This window comes from Episyrphus balteatus, chromosome 3 (genome assembly GCF_945859705.1).
Source record: "Episyrphus balteatus chromosome 3, idEpiBalt1.1, whole genome shotgun sequence".
Taxonomy (NCBI): domain Eukaryota; kingdom Metazoa; phylum Arthropoda; class Insecta; order Diptera; family Syrphidae; genus Episyrphus; species Episyrphus balteatus.
Genome location: NC_079136.1, coordinates 50,709,563 through 50,727,906, shown reverse-complemented (window position 1 = coordinate 50,727,906; position 18,344 = coordinate 50,709,563). Strand labels below are relative to the sequence as shown.

At 29.5% G+C, this 18,344-nt stretch overlaps 1 protein-coding gene across 6 annotated transcripts in view; it reads left to right on the top strand.

Moving 5' to 3' along the window:
* LOC129916700 (acetylcholine receptor subunit alpha-like) overlaps positions 1–18,344 on the top strand; it is a 206,406-nt gene that overhangs the window by 61,280 nt on the left and 126,782 nt on the right. For all 6 annotated transcript variants that reach the window (XM_055996804.1, XM_055996802.1, XM_055996806.1 and 3 more), the window contains exon 2: positions 3,563–3,621. The gene's annotated coding sequence lies outside the window, so the exon portion shown is untranslated. The remainder of the gene's footprint in view (positions 1–3,562; positions 3,622–18,344) is intronic.

Here is an 18,344-nt window from a genome sequence, read left to right as displayed (position 1 = left end):
CCTTCCATGTTAAACCGCCACATCATGCCTATTTTTTCAGAATCGTGCCTACTTTTTTTTTTTACTTTTAAGTTCTCCCGGTTTAAGAACGCGTGGACCTACAGGGATGAGAGTTGTACCCAAATGTAGGTTAGAGTCCCCGCTACCTTTTGGCATCAAAAAATTTTTTTTTCATTTTCTTCAAAATTCCGAGATATAGGCGTTGGAAGTTGGGGGCGCTCACTTTCAGCTCAGCTCACTTTCAGATCAGCTCAAATGTGCTGAGCTATGGTACCTAGCTCAAAAGTGAGCTAGCTCAAATTTGAGCTGAGCTGTGAGCTGAGCTGAAATGTGAGCTTTTTGCAACCCTGGCAACTTGCCACATGGAAATTACCACATGCAACTTGTCACATGCAACTTCCCACATGCAACTTGCCACACGCAACTTGCCACATGCAACTTACCACACGCAACTTGCCACATACAACTTGCCACACGAGACTTGCCACTGCAGCTTGCCACATGCAACTTGCCACAAGCAACTTACCACATACAACTTGCTACATGCAACTTGTCACATGAAACATGTAACTTGCAACGTGTTGTGTGTTTTATGTTTGCCGTACCGCGGCGTACTGCATTTTTAAATACTAAAGTACTGCCTACTCTAAAGGTGAAACGACAGCCCTGCTACGCAGGGTGATCGCGTCATAATCCCTTTGACATTCTTGTCAAAAAGTAAATTTTCATACTCACCCTCCCATAAGAAGTATAACTTCGAAAAGTGGTCTTGGAAAGGTGATATGTAGTTAAAAAAAAAAAGGAGAATGTAACTTTGCACAATGCTTAAGATTATTTTCGTGTTATTATTGATGCAATCCTCTTTCCGTCCAACTCTGAGTAAAATTAAAAAAAAAAAAAAAACACACCCTCGTAAGTTTCTATCTACTTCTGACAATAGACACAATTTGCATTTGTAAAATAATCTTTCACCTGACTTATTTTTATACAACAGTCATCATCCTCACAATAAAAAGGTTTCAAATATTTAGAATAGATTATAATGTTTTGCTGTATTTTGAGTATTATTTTATCCTTTTTCTGTGATTTATTTTTAATAACTCGTTCGTTACAAAAAAAAAGGACCACTTTAAGTCGTTTAAAGATTTGTTTTAATATTTTTACGTTTGCTTAGTAACAGTATTTATTTGGAATTGCCAATTCTTAACCCTGAGTCGAAAATATCAATCCTAAGAGTTTAGGATTGAAATTGAATTCTAGAGAAATGTAAAAAATTTGGTAATAGTTCTGGACCCAGAACTATGTTTAAAAAAAACAAACACGAATTCTAAAAATGTACAAGAAAATACCTTAATACAAACAAATGTAAGGCGCAAAGAAAATTCCGGTATGTATACATTAAAGTAATAGTATCTGGGGTACAACATTCGAATTAGTTAGTTATAGTATCAAAAGTTGGACAAAATTCCTACAAACCAAACACCAAAAGTTAAAAAAAAAATTTTAATTTGCACTTCTATTGTAAGATAATGTTCTTTTGATAACATCTCATAACCTCAATCCTTTGTCGGCAAATTCAAATTTCTTGTAAATTATTTTTATCACATTTTTTAGTACAGACAGACAACTTTACACTTTGATTTTTATTTTTAACCTACAAAATAGCAGTAGCGGGGTCATGTTTTTGAATTAAAAAAAAAGTCTGCAGTTAAGCACTAAATTAAAGAGAGACAAAATTTGAAATTAACTGTTTCAATTTAACTATTGTAAGGCTAGTAGCAACTAATTGGTTAAAAGTGCATGCAAAGTCTTAAAATGAATAGCAGTTTAGTCGAGTTAATTTTTTTGCAGTGAGTTGGGCAAAATTTAATACATACAAATCACCAGAGATCTCATGCTGTCAATTCCGATAAGCGAATTGCCAATGTCAATAAATGGAATCTAAAGAAAATGTTGCTAAACATCTTTAATTTATAAAAATTTTCCAAGTGTAATTTTAAAATTCCAGCCCGCATCCTTTTGAGAATTTCTGTATAGACAGATTTCATATTCATACAAACAAAAACATGAAACCCAGAAGGTAACCTTTTATTTTGTTTTTTCGCATCCTCAACACTTTCCGGTGCCAAAAAAAATTAGCATATCAGTTCTTTTTTTTTTTTTTTAAATAAGAAAAAAAAAAACCTCAAAACAGTTGGCATGGTCTTCATAATATTTATCTCTTTCATTCTCACTATCCCCTTTTTCCTGCAGTATAATATAGTTGTCAAGTGCGATTATGGTGGTGTATATTTGTGTGTGTGTGTGTGTGTTTTTCAGTTGGAGGTGGTAGCGGCGGATAATATCATTTTGGAGAAATTTGTTATTTTCTGGGGTCTCCTTTCCGGTTCAGTCTTTCTACACAATTTGCATTATGACAGTTATATCGTTTATTATATATATAAGAGAATTGCTGGAAAAATTTTTGTTGGCACAAATCCATAGAAAATATAGTACAAATATAGACAAATGTTGTTTCAAATTCGTGACATATTTCTTTGTTATTATTATTTTTTTTTTTTTTCATATTCCATCAAAAAAATCATCATTTTTATCGATATCATTGAGGTCCATCACAAAGAAGATTCTAAAAATGTGCATTCATGTTTAAGGAGTGTTAGATGCATTTGTTCGGTTTTTCAAGACATCAAGAACTCTCTGAGAACAATAACATAGTTTTTAAAGATGGGAATTATCGAATTAAAAACATCAAACTATCGATATGCAAGATATTCATTCATTCGATAGTTTTAAATCATTCATTCATTCATTTAGTTATTATTTTTATTCGAAAAGTTTTTTTATTCTATAGTTTATTCGATAGTTTTTATTCGATAGTTTTTATTCGATAGTTTTATTCGATAGTTTTGATTCGAATGAATTAATGAATGAATGAACTATTCGATAGTTCAAATCATTCGATAGTTCCCATTACTAAATTAGTTTCAACTATTTGAATTGAAAATTTGTAGATGTGTGGCAACCCTATTTGTTTTTTTTTTTTATCAAAAACCTTGATGTGCAGCGTAAAATAAGTGAAAAAAAGCCTTTCAACAGTCTTATCCAACAAACAATCTTGCTTCTAAAAGGCCTAAAAGAAGATACTGTAGCTCCTAAAAAGCTTTATAGAAACAAAATTGTTAAGGGCGTACTGAAAAGTACTCCGTAAACTGTACTTATAAACAAAGAATTGCTTTTATCAATTAGTGCAGTCATAATTTAACTGAGCAAGAATACACTACAGTCAAGTTAGATAGCGTAAATTTACAAGCTTAAATTCAAGCAGTTAAATAATGGGAGTTGTGAATTTACTCTTACTTACCAAATAGTTGTTTGTTGACGATATACCTGCTTACACTTTATAGACATAAACAGCCATTAAGATAACATCCTATCTAACTAAAATATCTCTATACCCATACACTAAACAATAACTCTCTTTACTATGCGTTGCTTCAATTTATCTAATAGCTTTTAGTCAGTTGAAATAATTTATTCATTTGTTTGTTTTCATTATTTTCAGGGAAAACAGCCTTGATTGAGGAATATATATATACACAACAACGTTTACCAAAAACAGATGTAAGTATAAAGAATATTGAAACACAAAAAAGAAAAAAAAAACTAAGCACGATAACAAAAAATTCAGCAATGCTTTGCAATTTTCTAGGTAAACACTGTTACTAATAAATTTTAGCGAGAACACATTTTTGGCGGAAGTTGATGTATCCAATTTGTCTGCTGTACTACATCGCATCGCATAAACTCTATTCAATTATAATTTTGTTGGATGGTGGTGGTGGGTGGTACAAGGAGGATTTAACATTTTTCAAATTATTTTAGAAACACAATGACGATGGTAGGATTTCTTGAGAATAAAAAAATAGACAAGAATCAAGTGTAATGTGTATTTGCAGGATGTATGTACATATATATTTTATAACAAAGAATGTAAAGTGAAATATACATATTTACTTTAGCTATATGGATTTATTAAAATAGATTTAAAACTTAATGTTTTTTTTTTCAGCAAATTTTTTACGTCAACCATGAAAAATTATCGAACAAAAATTAGTGGCACAAACGAAATTAATTTTGGAAAATGTTTTTGCTTCCATCATCTCTCAATCATATAGCAAGAATCCGTCTTCAACTAACAACACTTTTTCGCTATTTAAATTATTGTCCGCAACTTCGTTATAGTGTCTGTAAATATAACTAGGGATTTCGTTATGATAAAATAAATAAACTAACTGATAATAACACGGTGTTACAAAAATGAGGTTTTAAAATATACGCGGGCGGAGACCTATCACGTTTTGTAGAGCTAGTCGCACTGATTACGAAACGGTATTTAAAAAGTCCCTAACACCCCCAAAATCTGGAGTTAGGGGCAAAAAACGGTTTTTTTTACCTTCACCCATTGAAAAAAATCTAGCTTCGTCAAATGTTTACCCATTTTTTTTACAGTTTCTCATAGGAGATAAATATACCTTTTCAACAATGTATAAAACATGTAACACGGTTAAACCACCTAGAATTTATAAACTGTCAAAGTTCAAAAATTCCATTTTTTTCGTCATTTATCCAACTTCTACATCAAATTAAAATATATGTATATTTTCACAACAGCATGCTGTTTTAAAAATATATTCTAAAATAATATTTATTTCCAAATCAAACGAGGTATTTTTTATGAAAATCAGTTTAAAATTGGCTTAGAAAAAAAAAATTTTTCAATTTCAACCCAGATACTGAAATTCGAACTTTTAGGTATAGAACAAAAATGTTGTTTTGGCACGTAGTTGGATAACTTGGACGCCAGGATTTGATAACGGGTTTTTGTAGAGGAGCTCAATACAAACATTTTTTTCTTTGGATGGGGAGTCTATCTCCCCCGTTAAGGTGGGGGAGGGGCAGTTTTCTTAAAAAAAATTATCATAACAAAAAAAAATTATTAAAAAACAACGGCATCATTTACAGTAATAAATGATACCATTTCTGAAAGGCAAAATTGTACATTTAATTCTAATTTTTAAATCAATATATTATAACTAAAAGTTTTTGAAAAAATCGATTTCAAAGTTAAAAATAGGGGAAACAAATTTTTTTAAAACTCATTTTATACTATTTTTGTCCAGACTGTGAATTTTAATAAAAAAATTACTCACACAGAAAACTGCCTAAATTGATTCCTTATCGAACAGTGAAAACTATGTGTTTTTATGTCTTCTAGTTTTTGAGAAAATTGAGAATTAAAAACCAAATAAAAACAAAAAATATTTTGAAAAAAGAAAAATCTGATAAAATAATTTTTCAATTTTCTCAAAAACTAGAAAACATAGAAACATATAGTTTTCACTGATCTAAAGCAAATACAAACATGGTTTAACTTTATTGAGCATCCTGATAATATTACCTTTCATTTAATATATCACACATAACTGTACATTCACTACAAGCTACACAATGTTAAATTAAAAAGCTTGCAAATACCTCGAAACATTTGTGGATATCTGTTGATCATGAACAGCCACCAGTGTGGGAAGTACCGTAATCTCAGTTTGGAGTTTCGACATGGTTGGCTTTAAAAAATTCTAACTTTTTTTCTAGGCATCGCAGAAAAAAGATTGAAACGTCTTATGAAAAAATTATAAGCTTTTACATGATATAAAATTTTGTATGGGTTGTCATTGAAAAAATTGATTCAATAGCGTGAGAAAATAAAATTAAATTCTTTTTTTTTTTGCTTTTTTTGATGAAAATTGATCGAGTTCAAAAAATTCTAGCTCTTTTTGTAGATGTCTTATAGACATGATCGATATACATATTTTGAGCTGAAGCAATAAGCTCTCAGGTGGTATAAAATTTTTATAGGTTGTTATGTCGAAAAAATGGATTTTTGGGTGATGGAAGTGATTTTTTCACTTTTTTTCATAAGAAATGATTGTTTTCAATAAATTATTTTAATACTTTTTTCACATTCTTTTTTCATTATTCTTTAGAAGCAATTTTTGGCTTTTTTTGTAAGCTTTTAAAATCAAAAAAATTAATATAATGAGAAAAGAAAAAAGGTAATTTTTTTTAGCTTTTTCTTGTAAATTATGATTGTTTGAAATGAATAAACGCTTCAATTGACTCATTTTCATTTAAAAAAAAGGCACACAACCTGTTTTTTACGACGTTATCACGTAAAATCATCGTCCGTAAACCGGCTTTACAGACAACCTCTTTTTATTTTTTTAATATCTCCTTTTTAACGCATATCTCCCATATAACGCTTTCGATGAACCTATTGCAATTTTCTCGAAAACGGCTCTAACGATTTCGATTAAATTTGTTATTGATTCTAAGGAAAAACTGCGATTTTTATTTTTCTCAAAAAAAAATCGGAGAACGGAAATATGGGGCTGCCGTTGTTCAAAAATTCTATCAAGGCATAAGTCAATTTTATTCAAAATTCACAGACATAGTTTTTAAGTTTCAAATGCAAAAAATAAATTTTAAAGTTTACGAAAAAAAATTTTAATTTAATTTTTTTAATTTTCAAATTTTTTTTCTCAACACTAAACAAAATCTTAAATTTCCAATAGATATTTTTAAGATAACGATACTATGAACTATAAGACCAAGTTCGTGCGACCCAGTCGTACATTTTATTTTCTTCCTGTATCCAGGTGAAATTCTGCAAGAAAACGTATTTTACCTGTCAAATTTTCTACCTTCCTGTCTAGACTCCTTCTTCGTATTAAATCCCTTTATAACATAAAATTTGAATCACTTTGACGATATTACCTCACTTTTATCTTATATTATTTGACTAACAAAAATATGTAAATCCATCAATAACATTGAAATATAAGAAAATCCTCCCAAAAAAAATGTTATTGCCTAATTTGACAGAAAACAACCAAGAAAACGCAAAACTTTTCAACATTAACGAATATATCTTCTCATCAGTGACTCAATGGCTTTGGTAATCCAAAAATGGTTGTCAATAAAATGAAAAAAAAAATGTTTTATCAACAAAAACAAAACAAACAAAAAAAAAACTTTGAGTGATAATCTTCTTCGTTTTTCTATTTTGCATAAATTTTATTTACGTAAAATGACTTCATGAGTTCTTATTTTGGTTACAAATTTCACAGCCCAGTAACAGATAATAATTACTTTTTTGTTTTTTTATCTTTATCTTTGTCTTCTCCTAAGCCTTGAAAAAAAAAGAAATTTTAAACAAAGCTAGAAAAAGATTATAACATAAAAAAAAAAAACACCAAAACAAACTGTATCATGTCAAATGTGATTTTTAGATCCTTTAGGAGTCTTGAATTGGCATAAATTTTATATCCTTTAATCACTCTTTTCAAAGATATAACTTCATATGCTTGTATAAAGGATGTAAAATAAAATTGTTGTTTTGTTCGAAAGTCGTCTTTCTAAGGATACCAGAGAGTTTATCTGTGCTCCTTTGTAAAACAACAATCGTCATCCTGTGACATACTTCTTCGTTTTCGTCTTATTTAAAGAAAAGTATAAAACTCACAACAAAATCCAAGTAAATATTTGAAAATGAGTTTATGCACTCAACAAATCCCAAAGAATGTAAAGTCTTAGTATAATACCTACCCAGTTACCAAGGGAGTAAATTTCTCGTTCAATTGTATAACAAACACAGGGCTAACAATAGTCCTTGTTTGCTTCTTCGAAATTCTATATCTCTCTCTATTTCAACTCAAGGTCTCAAGACAAAAGGTATATCTATACTTCTGGAAAGTAAGAAAAGTAAGCCACTTGCCTAATGTTATCCTTTCTCAATTTTAAAACAAATTCTTTCTTAGCTCTCGTTCTGTAAAGTGTGAGTCAGGATGTTTTCGTTTTGCTTCAACAACTATACTGTGAAATTTTCATTTTGTAATGAATCCATTTGTTTTTCAAGGAAATTTTTGCAAGAAAAAAAAAACCCGAAATCGATTCTTGTTTTTTTGTTATTTTTTTTTTTTTTTTTTTATTTTTAACTTGAAGTGGAGAATAAACAGAAAGTCCTGAATAAAGGCAATAGGATTGTTGTAATGTCGATGGCGCCTTTCTCTATATCCTAGGCAAAACTATATCGAAGAAGTAATAAAGGAAAAAAGAAGATAAACAAAATGGGTATTTGGTTCGATTTCGATACGATTCGATTCGGTTCGATTTTGAACCGCACTTACAAGTGCCATTAGAGTTTGTATATCCTTAAGAATTTTATATCGAATAATGTGAGAAGAAATGAGAAGAAAACTCAATGAAAAGTAAACGGCTAAGGGTTTTTTTATTTTCTTTTTTGTTTTTGACGAAGGGTTTTATAAGAACTAGGTGTAGGTGGTACCTAGAACATTTTCAAGACTTTAAGAATTGATTGACTTTGAAAAAAAAAAAAAAAAAAAAAAATAGGAAACGGAATGTTTTTGTTTATGATAAAGGAGGTGGTTTTATCCTTTTTCATGTGGTTGTAAGAAGTCAATAATATTTATCGATCCTAATATTGTGGTAGAACATAAATATATTATATAGCACATGACTTTTAATATGACGTAGGCATTATCATTACGCTATAAGATTTTTTATGTTAAAGCAAAAAAGAAAAAAATATATAGAGCTTAAGGGAGAAATGATTACAGTAAAAAGTTCTTAAATAGTGCATTTAATTATGCTAACCTGTAAATTCAATACAATTTTGAAACCTGGGTTCTGATTAATAGCAACCTTTATCAATTACTTCAGCTACATCAAAGATGACGTTAAACATGAATTAAATGAAGCTCTCGAAACACTTTTTAGAACATACAAAGTATTTCCCAGAATGAAATTCAATTCTCCTACTAATTTTTGAAGTTGTTGATTTAGGTGATGTATTAAGTGGATAATAAGCCCTCTAACAGATCCAAGTTGTTTAACTAAAGATACTCGCTTGTTTTTCTTTATTTATTTCAATCTTCAAATTAAAATTACTGTTGGGGAATGCATTTTCTCCTTTTTGAAGTTATATTTTGATTTAAAAAAAAAAACAAATTGTATCCCGATATCGTCTAAATATCGTCTGTCTATTTTCACTGTAAGTCATTTATCATTTGCTATTCCGTTCTGAAATCAATGAAATAAACACATTACAACAAAATTTAAAAATAACACCGGCACACAAAAAAAAAGTGTCATGTGTCAGGGACCAGACCTATCTTTCTATATGTTTTTGAATCCGAAGTTCAAGTCCATTTGGCCCGGTCACCCTCCAGTTTTGAACTGTGACTGCATTTTGTTTGAATTTTTATGACTTTTTTGGGGTTTTTTTACATTTTTCTCAAAACTGGAGGGCGAACGGGCAAAACGGACTTGAAATTCGGATTTAGCGGGTCCAAAAAAATAAAGAAAGATAGGTCTGGTCCCTGGTACATGACACTTTTTTTTTGTGTGCCGGTGTAATCATTAATGTGTTTTGAAAATAGAGTTAAAGTTGCTTAAATTTTTAAGACTTTTTAAATAGAAATTTGGAAAATGTATGTACCTGCTATATAGGTACAAAAAAAAAATAAAAAAATTCGTTTTCTTAAAAAATAAAATAAAATCTGAAATCAAAAAATTTTCAAAATCGTTAGAGCCGTTTTTTTTTTAAACTAATCTTATATATAAAAATGAGTTCGTTTAGTGTGTGTGGCCGATAAACTCGCGTTTGGCTGGTCCGATTTTGGTAAATTTTTTTTTGTTTGAAAGGTATTAATATGTAGATGGTTTGTATCAAAAAAAAATAATACCTTTTCTTGCATTTTTACATAGCTGTCAATTTGTACGAGTAAAAAAACACTCTCGCTTTTTAAAAAATTTAACTTAGCTTAATTTGTAAACAAATTTATTAAGACAAACTTTCAAAATAATTATTAGTAAAACAAATAGTTTTCAAAATTTACCTACATATGTACATACGTACAGGTTCGCAGAAATGAACTTAATCATACTGTGTTGTGCCGAAGATTGCTGTGGATAGGATATGTATGCAAAATATCCTCTGCAGGCTTTATTTCCTTTTAAAAGACGCAATAACACCCACTTCAAAAAGGCATTAAGCCTCACGGTTGTTTTTTCATTCTGAATTTGAATAATAGGTAAGCACTTTCACTTGGAAAAAGACACCCACCCTAAATACTATAGTGTGCCCAAACGGGGGGGTTGCAGGGGGGCAGCATGTCCCCCATACCTTCCTCAAAGTGAAATTACAATTTTGTTGTTTTTCGATCTTATAAAGTGGGTCAATTAAAACTGGGAAAAGTAAGAAAAGGTTAGGTATAACACACACGGGTGAAATTGGCATATTAAAAAGGAAATAAAGCCTGCAGGGATAGAAATTAAAGATCTTTTGTTGCCTGGATCGCCGGCTGATAGGCATGATATAATGATATAATAGCGCATTTGTTTAAGATGAAGTTAAAATCATTAATGGATTTTATCATTAAACATAAAGGTTTAGGGAAAGTACAATGCTGGATGTACTCAGTAGAGTGGGGTTACTGCATGCCCGCATTTTGATTTGGCTGCAGAAAAGTATCCAAAACAATGCCGCTAAAACAACTTATATCTTGAGTTCCATAGATCGCATCGTCAAGGTTGGTGTCTTCAGGCTTAGGGGAAATGACAGAACATCAGTGTTTGTATTCAGAATGTGAATTTGTGTTAATTTAGCCTACTCACATTAATTGGAAAATTCGCGATATCTAATCTCCCGAAATCCATATAAGGCTGCGACTAAAAGCTGCCAGACTTTTGATTTCGTTATAAGGCTATAAATCTGCATACTCACATTTTGGTTATCACTCTATTCCCAAAATTTGCTGTAGGCTCTTAGACTAATAGTAATTCCCCATGTGGTTGATGCAAAATGTTCGAAACGTTATCCAAGAGCTTTGATATCAGAAACAGTTACTGGAACTGATGGATACCCTTTACATCATAGGCATTTGGAGAATGTATATTTTACATCTGAAAATTCTGCTTCAAGACTCAAGCGCAGCGGAACCACCGCATGTAATTTTAACCGCATTTTTTTCGTTATGCAAGAAATGTTGTATATCAAAAAGCATAAGGTTCTATAAATTGGTTTCAAATTATTTTCAAAAAAGTTCAATTTTTACAAAAGTGCACTCAGCGAAGCGGGTGGGGGTTAGCTAGTTTTTAATAATAACGAAAAAAAAAATAACAAAAATAATAAAAAATTATTAAAATTATTTTTATTTTAAGTGGACCTCAGCTCCTGGGCGAAACGCTTTATAAATTTTTGGAGTTGAGGTCACTTGAACTTATATTTAATTTTTTATAAATAACACTGGTCAACAAGGTTTTTGCCACAAGAACCAAAATATACTTTTCTAATAGTTTTTAGGGTGCTGAATCCGAACCTGAAGTCAGAAAAATTTGATTGGCCTTCGTTTTTGAAATATTACCGTTAGAAAATGTCAAAAAACGTTATTTTGGCTGTTTTCGAGGTTATGTTTTTATGTAGAGTAATTAATTGTGAATAAATTTGTAACGGTGCCTATAAGAGCTAGTTTTATTCTTTCAAAAAATGTTTAAATCTTTCCGATATCTCTTTTATTGCCCGAGATATTTAAAATTTAAGTAGCGGTCTTTGAATCAGAAACAACACTGGCCAACCAAATTACACTTTTTTTGCCACAAGAATCAAGATATACTTTTCTGAAGGTTTTTGGGTTGCTGAACTCGAATCCACAGTCAGAAAAATTTTATTAGCCTTCGTTCTTAAAATATTACCGTTATAAAATGCAAAAAAGGGTTTTTTTATAACGGTTATATTTCAAGAACGGAGGCTAATAGAATTTTTCCGATTGCGGATTAGAGTTCAGCAACTCGAAAACCTTCAGAAAAGTATATTTTGGTTCTTGTGGCAAAAATTCTGTGACCAGTGACTTAAACTTTAGATTAAGTTTAGTTACTCTTTGACTTATTAAATGAAACTTAAGATATCTCGAGCAATAAAAAAGATATCGGGAAAATTTTAAAAGTTTTTGAAAGAAGAATATCTGTTCTTATAACAACCGTTACAAATTTGTTTATAATGAATTACCCCACATAAAAATAGAACCTCGTAAACAGCCAAAATTAGGTTTTTCGACTTTTTCTAACGGTAATAATTCAAAAACGAAGGCCAATCAAATTTTTCTGACCTCAGATTCGGATTCAGCACCCCAAAAACTACTAGAAAAGTATATTTTGGTTCTTGTGGCAAAAAAAAGTTAAATTTTGTTGACCAGTGTAATTTTTTGGAAAAAAAGTTTTAAAATAAAATTGGTATGCCATTTTATAGAAATAACTAATCAACATCTTAAACCAAAATTTCAAAAAAACTCAATGTCCCGTTTTCGAAAATTTGATTTGAAAAAAAAAAATAAAAAAAATAAAAAAATTTTTTTTTTTACATCCAAAAATTATTTTTTTCGAAATTTTATTTTTGGCTTATATTAGAATTGTATAAATGCTTCTTCACAAAAAGTTTTGTTGAAATCGAATAAGTGGTTTCAGAGATAATCGGATTTGAAAAAAACGGTTCTATGGCAGGTACCGTTAATAATGATTTTCAAAAAAAAAATTTTTCATTAGAAAATAGACCTTGTTTTAAAACTTACATTTGAATTTTTTGAACAAAATCGTTAGAGCCGTTTTTGAGCAATTTTAACTTTACTAAAATCGCTATATGACAAGTACCGTTATTTTTGGTCCAAAAAAATTTATTCCAAAAACCCCTCTGGAGAGTCTCCAAAAAATACTACATACCAAATTTGAAGTCCATCGGTCTATCCGTTTAGGCTGTAGCTCCTTATACAGACAGGCAGACAGACAGACTGACAGACAGACAGACGGACTTCCGTGACCCACTTTTTTGGCATTCTCTACCATCGTAATGTCATGGAAAAATGTTATCTCAACTTTTTTTTTTTACGAATGCATAACTTGATATATAGTACCTATGTATATCGCAAGTAAAAATGGGTGATATACATATGCCTACAAAATAGTAAATGCTTTTACCTACTTGACAAAATATATGATCTTTTTCAATTCACATTTTGTGCATATCAAAACTAGTTTTCAGTTACTAATAATTCTCTTTAGTATTTACTTTATTTTTATGTTTACGGGCCATTGTGTTTAAAACCTTTTTTTTAATCCAAAAATTTAATCCAAAAATTATATTAATATTTTTCATTTTGGTCATATGGCATCCCTATCGTTAGTTTTGAAATTGAAAAAAATTTCAATTTTCCCTCTAGCAGAAACCCTAAGCTGCCAAGTTTTAAGCAAATTGCTCTAGTAGCCTGGGCGGTAGCTTGAGATGGAGGCAGACAGAATTTCGAGACCAACTTTTTTCAAAGTCTCGGGTTCGATTTTTTTTGTACGAATCCTTGGTAGTAGGTACCTATATCGCAAAAAAATTTGAAATTGAAAAACCTCCTCCTTTTTGGAAGTGGATTCAAAAATTAAGGCAACTTTAGTTCTAACAGCTGAGTTGTGTGACCCAATTGTATATTTCTTATTCGTGTCTGAGCTCACATTCATGTCCTTTAGATCGCAAGCTTAAGCATATTATTAATTAATTTATTCAAACCTTGATATTTTTAATTTGACAATCAGTAACCGTGCAAAAAACTTCATGCCGCCTTAATCTTAAATCTTGCATGTACGGATACACTTTTATTGAGTTTCGATTTCTTGAAAATTCTTGGCTGATAGCTTAACAAAAAAAATTATCTTAGCAGTCTTTCATTTTGTATGTAAGTACTATAAAAACTTAGTTGTTTACTTGAAAGATGACAGAAGAAACAAAAAAAAGCTTTGAGATGTACGAATTTAAATTTACGTGCAGATACACCTTTCAGAATTGATAATAAAATTAGTGTAAAATTGATTTAAGCCCAATTTATTCACTCTCCATTAAATTTAAAGTTAATATTTAAAAAGGGAAATTTTAATTGACAGTTTTTAAATTTTTAATGGAGATTTTAAATTTAATGGAGAGTGAATAAATTGGGCCTTACAGCATTACCTAAACAAAAATATTGTAACTTATTTAAAAATATTTATTTTCAAAATAAATACATATTTATTTTCTGCTAATAGTCATGTAAATAGAAAAACAAATTCTTTTCGTAATTATAAACAATCAATAGAAAATTTCTGACCAATTTTATTTTTCAATAAAAATATTACTCATTCGCTACGATGTTCCAGTTCAATTGGCATTCGATCTTTAAATTGAGATATTAAATAAAATTGGTACAACATATCCTCTTTAAGTATTAAAAATTGTTTATAATCGAGCTTGGATTTAAAAATCCATAAAATGTAATTCAAAATTCAAAATTGTTTATGAGTGTAATAAAAAAGTCGTAAAATTTTCAAAATTACCACTATGTTTAGTTATTGCTTTATCACTTATTTTAAAAACTGTTAATACGTTTTTGCTTAAAATATTTACAAAATCTCATTTTAATTAAAAACGTTCCAATTTAGTAATGTTTCTTTTATCCTCAAATTTCAAGCAAACTCTCAAGCACATTACAGAACTATTTTGTCAAACTTATCTTGATGATTTTCCTTAATTAATAATTTTCCATGTGCGCCTGTAACCCGTTTAGAAAAAGTAAAGCTCTAAAAACAACGACACTTTCAAAATATTTCAAAATACATATTTCATTTCAACAAAATTCTCTACTTTGGTCGAGGTGAAATTATTATTGATGACTGCATTTGAACTCAAGAGTTTCTCCTCAGTTCTGATTCAAGGCAATATAAAGCATCAAGGAAAAACAACATGCCCCTGTTTTTCAGCTAATGTTGTTATTTTACTTCTTAAATGTCATCTTGTTTAATCAAATTTAAACAAAATTCTCAAACTTTCAACCGCAGAATATTCAACTTGAAGCAAAAAAAATGATGATTACACAAAACTTTGAAGTTTGAAGTGTTTCAATCATAAGAACTATATGCTCTTACTTTGGCCTTTCCTTTTTCCAGTCAAACGAAAACTTTTAATTCGATTAAAAGTCAAAGTCATTCCTCACTACTTTTTTGCCTTTATATATGGAAGGTATGTATGTCCATCTTGAAGATATACAAAACTATTTGGTACTTGCATTTGAAAGTTTGCATCCTAATGAAGAACTCTTGTAAACTATCAACACAAGGGCAACAAGCTTAGTTTCAAAAACTATCAAAGTCATCCCTTCCGAAACACACACAAAATCAGTATTTTTGTTTTCTTCGGTTTTTTTTTTAAATTTTATTTTATTTTTACTACAAAATGTTGAAAAGTATCTGGAAGAAACTAAACAACTTTACAGCGCATCAAAAGAAAATATATCGATAGAGGAATTGTTTTTAATTGAAGTTCAATATTTCTTGGACTATTTATCAAGTCTTGACATTTCGATAAAAAAAAACAAGGTAAACTTATTTCTCCAATAATATAGTGGGTCGATCCATCCTTTAAGGATAGAGAAACTTGTTAAAATCTAACGTTAAAAATCACAAAATTATTGTCTTTGATGCACTGTACTGCAGTCGTTCCAATGAAGTATAGAGACTCTATCGTCAGTTTCACCTTTAGATAAAATTCCAGCTCAATATCATAATGTATGTTTTATGTAAGTCCTGTGGGACATAGAACATTATATTATTGAGCCTGTGATATATTTTGTATGCCCATAAAAAATTACATATAAAGAGAAAATGCATGGGGATTTAGCGAAAAGTTGAAATATCTGCTGTAGTAGAGTTCAAAATGGGGTGTTGAGTTTTTATTTTATTTTTGTTGTTGTTATACAAACTTAAAACCAAAAAAAAAAGTATATTTTCCATTTTGTTTTATCCAAGCTCATTGAAATGATAAATAGAAAAACTTTGTCTTGTCACTTCGAAGAGTTTCAACCTCTGGGTTATGTATTTTTTTTTTTTTAAGGATTTATAAAAAACATACATATGAGGATATGAGCAACGGAATTGTTAAGGAACTTCATAAATAAAAGCACATAAACAATTCGCAGCCGCATACTCACATGAACTTGCTTCCATAAAAAATGTAAATTTTTTTTTTTTCAAGTAATGTCCTAGTATAGAAGGAAATAGTTTTTCCATGTTTTTAGCTAAAAGACGAAGAAGAATTTGAAATAATTTTTTTATGTGAAGAAGATATAATAAATGAACGCTTTAATTTAGCTATATCCGTATTTTTTTTAATTTTTTTTTTTTTGTTTTTCTCATTGAAAAGTTAAGTCTCGTGATATTTCTTAGGGTTGCTCAGTAAACACTTCTGAATAAGATCCTTATACTAAAAACGTGGAGATAACAAATGCTTGTTGTCTTATCTCAATACGCCAATTTTTTACTAAGAAAATGTTTGTCGAACATAACGAAAAATTAGACAAGTATTTTGTGATTTTTTTATTTCTTGGACTAGAATAATTTTTACACCTTGCATGTAAAATTTAAAGCCTATCAGACATCATTGAAAAAATTTAAAATTTAATTGCCTAAATTTTAAATTAACTTCTTTAGTTTTCTTATAGAAATGTTATGTATACGCCACAGTGATCCACATATTTATGTATTTTCCTTTCTTTTAAATTTTTTAGGTAAATGGAGCTCAAATGAATTCGCCACTTTTCGTCAATAGGTTCATTTGGGAGGGGATCATAATTCTGCTTGTCAAAATTCAGTACGACAAAATTCTGTAGGGTCAAAATACTGTAAGACCATAATTCTGTATGTCATTATACTGTAAATACAAAGTTTGTATGTCAAAATACTGTATGAACAAAATACTGACTTGCAAAATTCTGTTTTCTAAAATTCTGTACGGCAAAATACTGTATTTTCAATACAGTATTTTTCAAGAAATTTCTTTTGATATAAAAAACACATAATACTAGCTTTAAATATAATTATTGACTATAAAGTTGTAATTGTATAGTATACAATGTATACTTACTAATTAAGTAAAAAAGTAAATCAATTCTAGGAAGACAAATCAAACTTTTCTTAATAGTACAGGTTAAATAGTACATAAAATTAAGAAATAAAAAAAAATACTTATGATAAGAACCAAGTACAAAAAAAGTCTATAAAAAAAAGTTGGGTGGAAGGGTGTTTTTTCGCGGACAAGAGGGAGGGGGTGAAGGTCAAAAATATACTGAAAAAATTGTTTGTTGAATATCATCATATGACACATGTTATCAAGGTATTTTTTGATGCTGAATGTAATGACATGAAAATAAAGTCAATACGATTTCTCTAAGAAAAGTTACATATTTCTGATTAAAAACCAGTATGCTTGTTTTTTGACCTCAACAAGTAAAATATAACCGAAACCCATGTGAAAAACATGCTACACTGACAAAATTTGAGATGAAGGTTTAAGATAAAACAGGGACAAAGGATTCATAAAGTTTTTAAAAATCTTTTGGGTGAAAGGGTGTTTTTTTTGGGAAATAGGGAAAAATCCGCGTTAAGTCCGATAATATCAATGGTATAAATGTTACCCTTAAGAAATTCATTAAATATGTTCTCTTTCCAATGGGAATTACGAATAATGTAAGTCTATAATTTTTTTTATGTGAAAGGATGTTTTTTTTAGAAGTAAAGAAAATATGGGTATATTTGATTCATTGGCTTTTTGGGACCAATTACAGATTTTACTGTCTCAAAAAAAACACCCTTTCACCAAAATTTTTTTTATGAAAACTCTTTATTCTTGCTTTCTATCCCAAAATCAATGTTTTTACCAAATTTCACTAGGTTGACCCATTATTTTTGTTTTCGCTCAAAAAAACACCCTGTCAACCATGATATTTTTATAGACACTTAAGATTCTTGTTTCTTATCTTAAAAGTATAATAATTGCTAAATTTCAATACCGTACCATTAATATTACTCTAGTATTACACACTTTTTCAAATATACCCATATTTTCTTTACTTCTAAAAAAAACAGACCCCAACCCATTAATTTTTTGGACCAAAATTTTAGAAAAATTGAAATTGCTCGAAAACGGCTCCAATGATTTTGTTTAAAAAATTCAAATGTAAGTTTTAAGACAAGGCCTATCTTTTCATCAAAAATTTTTTTTGAAAATCATTATTAACGGTACCTGCCATTGAACCGTTTTTTTTTTTCAAATCCGATTATCTCCGAAAGTGCTTATTCAATTTCAATGAAACTTTTTGCGAAGAGGCACTCATATAATTTTAATATAAGCTAAAAATAAAATT